This window comes from Marmota monax, unplaced genomic scaffold (assembly GCF_021218885.2).
Source record: "Marmota monax isolate L192 unplaced genomic scaffold, Marmota_monax_Labrador192_F-V1.1 WCK01_AAM20220418_F8-fsc00317, whole genome shotgun sequence".
NCBI lineage: Eukaryota > Metazoa > Chordata > Mammalia > Rodentia > Sciuridae > Marmota > Marmota monax.
The window spans coordinates 581,753-587,752 of NW_026693234.1; the positions used below are offsets into that span (position 1 = coordinate 581,753).

The following is a 6,000-nucleotide window of genomic DNA, read 5'->3' on the forward strand; positions in this document are numbered from 1 at the left end:
TATCCTATTATTGCTTTAATTTTTCTTTCAGTAAATTTCTTCCAAAGACAGAGCTGGTCACAATGGGCTGTGGGAAAGTTCTTTTCATTCAGTGTGGGCCACCAAAGGCCCACATGTTAGAGACTTAGTCCCCAGAGAGCTGCTACCTAAAGGTGATAGAACCTTTAAGAGGCGGGGCCTAGTGGGAGGTCTTTAGGCGATTGGGGGCGTGCCCCTGAAGGGGACTATAGGACCCCTGTCTTTCCTCTCTTTTTCTTTTGCTACGTGGCCATGAGGTGTGTGCTTTTACCTCATCACAAACTGCCAACCTGATGTGCTGCTTCACCCAAAGCCATGGCACCAACCCATTATGAACTGGAAGCTCTAAGATGGTAAGCCCAAACAAACCTTTCCTTTTTATAAGTTTATTATGTCAGGTATTCATTATAGTGACAGAAAGCTGACTAGCACAATTAGTAGGTACCCATATGCAAGTGCATGTGTGTGCATACCTCTTATTATGTGTTTTTGGATGCATACATGTGTCTGAGTATATGACCACCTCTCCGCCTAGGTACCTGTTTCCATGTTACCTCAAAGAACATGTGTGATGCATAGTGAGTTTACCTAAGGCTCTCCCGTAGCTGCTGTTTCTGAGCATGCTTTGGTAGGACTAGGTTGATGTGTGAATATATACCTCTGGGAGACACCGTGAATGCTGTGCAACTAGCTAAATCAAAACAGATGGCTCCCTGCTTGTTGAGAAGTAAACTGAGCCCAATAAGATGTTAAAGAGAAGGAAAGTTGAGAAGGAAATTAGGAAATTCCAGACCACCCAAAGTTCAGGGTTGTGATGACAAAATTAGGAAATTTCAGACCATCCAAAGTTCAGGGTTGTGATGACAAAAGCCTCAGACAAGTATTGATGAGGGAAAAAGCAGAAGAGAATTAAAAATGATTTGAGGCCACAGTTACAAAACTGCCTTCTTTTGGTTTATTTACATGGTTGAAATTCCAAGTCACAGGATCTCCTGTTCATGGGCTGCCTAGGATTGGCTGAGGTTAGGTACTGTTTCTATCTAACATTGAGTATTTACCAGAAACGACTCAAGTTAAGTTTTGTTTACATTTCCCAATTAAGCAAGGTTAAGGTCACTCAGAGGCCTAACTGGTTTTTTCTGCTCAGGGATCCTGCAGGCCTGGTCTCCGTGTCCATGTGCTTCAACAATTTCCCTGCTGCTGTTCATCGTCTCAGTGAGCTAGGGGGTGCGCTTGGCTATCTATCGAGTTGGAGTGGTTTCTGGAACAAAGGTGCAGTAAAGGTGATCTCATCAATCCTTTCAACAGGTGTGAGGTCATCCCATGATGGTGGGCTCAAGTGGCCAATGGCCAAGTCCTCCATATTGTCTAACCTGTTTACAAAAGAATATTTTACCCAATTAAGTTCTAGACAGCTCACTAGAAAAGAGGAAAAAAGTTTCCCTAGATCAAGAAAATAAAGACATTAAAGGATCAACAAGGCTTTAAACAAAAAGTCATTTAAAAAATGATAATTATGGTGTTCAGTTCATACAATTAATTTTTGTTTTGCTTGATATTTGCTAGCAGTGCCTTGGATCCATCACATGGGTCTAAATTTTCCATGAGAGCTTTGGAAATTCTGACCCGGTCCGATAGGATGGTCTTAAAGTTATCAGAAGAGAGTACTTATCAGTCTTTTTCAAGATTGTCCTGCAATTTTATATCATGCGGCTGACAGATTTGATCACTTTAATGACATATAACATTTTAACTCAATAATTAGAATTACATGACACCATTACACTAGGACATATTGGGTTCCCAGGAGTTTCATACAATCCCTGGAATGCTCAGATCAATAACAAATACAACTTAGGGAGCCCCTGCCTCACATATTATCTGACAGTGACTCCTCATGCATCTCTCTTTCTATAAGAAAAGAAAACAAAATCTTTTGAGATACTTCAGCGTCTTAAAACTCTCATAGTTAATTTGAGGTTAAAAAAGACAATTTAGAATTTGATTGCGGGGAGCTGTTAAACATGTGTGGAAGTTTTAAATGCTTAGTTAAATAGGATCACAGGACATTGTAAAAAAAATATGTATGGACTAAAGATTTTAAAGTCAATTACAGATAGTTGCATAGTCATAAAAGAAAATAAAAACGGCTCTTAGTGAAAAGACTTTGTAAAGGAATCAAAGACCTAATAAGAGACAACATGAAGCCAGTAAAATTATCTTTATAAAACACAGACCCTTTGTGTTCTAGGCCAATTACTTAAAAGGTTTAGGAAAAAATAAAACATTTCATAATTAAAAGCCGACCAATACTTCAAGAAAAGTTTGTCCTTTTAATTTTTTGATAGAAAGTGAAATTCTCTGAATCAGTATATTATTGAGCTCATCAAAAAAACCTTATCAATAAAATCTATGTAATCTTAGTAATTTGGCCATGCATGTGTTGATTGATTGATTGATTTTGGTGCCAGGGATTGAACCCAGGTGTGCTTAATCACTGAGCCACATCCCCAGCCCTTTTTTAATACTTTTATTTAGAGACAGGGTCTCACTAAGTTGCTTAGGTCCCAGCTAAATTGCCTGAAGCTGGCTTTGGATTCATGATCCTCCTGCCTCGGCCTCCGCCGAGGTTAGGCTTACAGGTGTGCCCCACTGTGCCTGGCTTAATTTATTTTTTATAGTTTAACTCAATTTTCCATCTGTGACTTCTCATCGATTATCATCTTCTTGCATAGCTCCACAAACAAAGGGAACAAATGAATAAATCTCAAATAACAATGAACATTCAGAAGAGCCGAGGCCGTTTTACCAGCATGAGCAAGAAGATCTTCTCCAAGACTCTAAAAATAAGGCTCAGGTGAGTGACAGTGAGCAGGCTTGTCCCCCTCCACACCAGCCCCTCAACCCCACTGTCCCCCACCATCATGCCTATGATCTTTCAGCCTAAAATGGAAGGAAGGAGGCTGGGGCTGAGGCTCAGTGCGGGGGGAGCGCTTGCCTAGCATGTGTGAGGCACTGGGTTCGATTCTCAGCACCAAATATAAACAAATGAACAAAATAAAGGTCCATCAACATCTAAAAACATTTTTTTTTAATGGAAGGAAGGAAGGAAGGAAGGATGCTTGTGGAATCAAGTGATGTTAGGCCACAGCTCCTGGTTCACAGAGGTTTTCAGGAGACACGGTACCCTATCGGGTGGGAGTCTTCCTTACAACCCTGAAGTAGGCAATGAAGGCTCATCATCTTAAGGGTTCCAAAAGTCTGTCCTGACCAACACTAAAGCCTCACACACCACTGCTAATCCTGTGCAGTTGGAGTGGACCAAACTCTTCAAACATGGCGCCCATAGCGGGGGAAATGGTCAGACGATCCTCATGGGCTGGGATGTGGGTGCAATTTGGGAATCCCTGGGATAGATATCTAGACCTTCGACTTTTATAAGACCAGCAGAGCTTCCCTCCTCCCCACACTCATCCCAACATCTCTCACAGGGGAACTCAATTGTGCAACAGACAAGGAACAGAGATGGGGGCCGGTGGGCTGCCTATGCACCCCTCTCCTGGACCCCAGCAAGGGACTCTTACGGCTGGGGCTGCCCATCTGGAAACCAGGCACCGAGAAGCCCTGAAGGCCCTTCTGGCCTTTCCAAGTCAGTGTCCCAGCAGCGGAAACACAGCAGCTACCACTTACCCCCCACCCCAGTTTCCATGTGCATCTCCCTAGATACTTTACCCCCCATTACCCTCCTGTGTCCCCAGGAGGAAGACACTGATAACATTATACGGATGCTATTTACGGCGGAGGAATAGAAGATCCAATAGAAGACCCTGGGCAATAGAAGAAAACACTGAAGTTCCCTTCCTGCTCTTGAGGGTCATAAAGCCAAGAAGCAAACCTCGGGAGTCTGGATCTAGACTCTGTGTTCTTCACCCCACTCTAGGATCTCCCAGATTTGAGAGAGAAGTGGCGTCTTTGGGATTTCAAGTCCCTGACAGCCCACCAATAAACCTTGTGGCCCTTCCCTCTTGGGGGTTGTGTTGTGTTTGTCTTGGGTTGTTTTAAATTGAGCCCAGGGAGTCGTCCTCAGTCACCCTCCGTCTCTCACCCAGGTCCCCTTTGGAGGAAAGCCACATGGAGCCCAGAGACCTCCGCTCAGTGAGCATCGAGCCCTTGACTCCCACAGCTCCCAGCGCAGCCGCTGAGGATTCTTCTTGGAGACTTGTGGCAGGAAAAGGTGAGCCGGAAGCTGGGATGTGACATCTGACACCCCCCCCCCATGTGCTTTACAAAGTTCCTTCATCTCATGGTCACTACAGTCCGGGGAAGTGTTTCCATTTCAGAGACCACAAAACTGAGGGTCAGAGAACATTTGTTGGAGGTGCCCAGCTCAGAAATGGCAGAGTATAGATGTGAACCCAGTGCTCTCCCACCTCTGGTCACTCTGCCATAGATTTGGTGGCCCTTGGGGATAGCAGCTCATCTGCAGGGCCTTTCTCTGGCTCCCAGAGGTCCCCTTTGCCTGCATCCATCATCACCCTGACCCCCCCCCCCAGGCTGCTATTCTTCTCTGTCTCCCCATCAGCTGAGGGTGGGGGAGTCCTTAAAGGCAGAGCGCAAAGAAAAAGAGAGCACCTCAGAGCTTTGCCTGCACATGAACCCCAGCCGTGTGCACCAGGCCCAGAGAAGCTGAGCACCCTCCCAGCTGCTAGACCAGCACTGGAGGCCACGGTTCTGAGAACTCCTCAGGCCCCGAAGACTCACTCTTCCTCCCTCCCACGTAGGTTGGCCCTTTTCTGTCTTTGGGAAATCCCAGGGCACCTTCTTGGCCAACCTGGGAACTCAGGACCCAAATTCCACCCCTCCAACTGAGTGGGTGAGGGGGCATTCAGACTGTCCCCCTAATAAGGACTTTCGTCTGTCCTTCCCTCTGCTTCGGGACAGAATCACGTAGGAGGGTTTAAGAGCCTGGGATCTGGAGTCAACCCGAAATGGTTTTTGAGTCCCTGGCTCCACCATTTGCTGCCTCAGACAAATTCCTTAACCTCTCTGAACCCTTAAAAGGAAACAATGACTAACTTGGTCCTGACCACACAGTCAAATAAGATGATGCGTGGAAAGTGCTGAGAATGATACTGGGCTTTAGAGTGAGTGCTCGGAGGAAGCTTGGAAATTGAACCCTTCTCTGCCACAGAGGATGAGAGCAGCTTGGCAAAGAAGAGTCAGGTGGTCAGAGTGGAACAGGAGCAGCTCACCTGCATGGGGGCCAGGACGGAGGCCATGAGAAGCCCAGTACCGAGGCAGCAGAGCCAGGAGTGGACCATGACTCAGACAGATGTACAGAATCTGACCAAATTAACCACAGGAAGCAGATAAGAATTTAGGCAGAAGGGTCTTTCCGAGGTGAAAACCCATGGATATGCAATAAGGAGGGGGACAGAGAGTGCCCGTTGGTGGGAAAGAGGGAGGAGATTAAAGAAAGGGAGCCCCAGAGCTGCCAGGGGCCCAGGAGGTGCCTGCTGAGCTCCAGCAGGGGGTCCCCTTTGCTTCCAGCCTAGCTCTAAGGCACACAGATTGACGGAGCCCCTACTCTGGGCCCAGGATCAGCTACAGTAAGCTTCACCCCGTGTGTCTCCCTGGCCTCTAAACAACCAGGCAATGAGAGAGGTTTCACCAGGTCGCCTGGCCACAGCAGGGACTCCAACCCAGACTGGTGGCTCTATCTCTTCCAGGCAGGTAGAACACCTCGCTTCCACACTGTCATCTGCCACCTCCACCAGCTCTGTGTGACCTTGGACAAGTCACTCCCCTCTCTGGGCCTCCATTGCCTTGGCTATAAAGCAGCAGCCGCAGCCCAGGGGTATTGAGTGGATGGAGGAAGCTGGGTCTGAGGCCAGCGGAGTTGGCACTCAGTGTGTGTCACCCGTGGGGCTCAGAAGAGGGGAAGACAGCACGGTCCCCCCCACCCCCTGACCCGTGCTGCTG

General features: G+C 47.1%; 1 long non-coding RNA gene across 1 annotated transcript; it reads right to left on the bottom strand.

Moving 5' to 3' along the window:
• Positions 1 to 959: 959 nt before the first annotated feature.
• Positions 960 to 5,336, bottom strand: LOC124100555 (uncharacterized). Its single transcript, XR_006854345.2, has 2 exons — positions 5,271 to 5,336; positions 960 to 1,391 (listed from the first exon to the last, which is right to left on the bottom strand). It is a non-coding gene; the product is annotated as an uncharacterized LOC124100555 (long non-coding RNA).
• Positions 5,337 to 6,000: the final 664 nt, after the last annotated feature.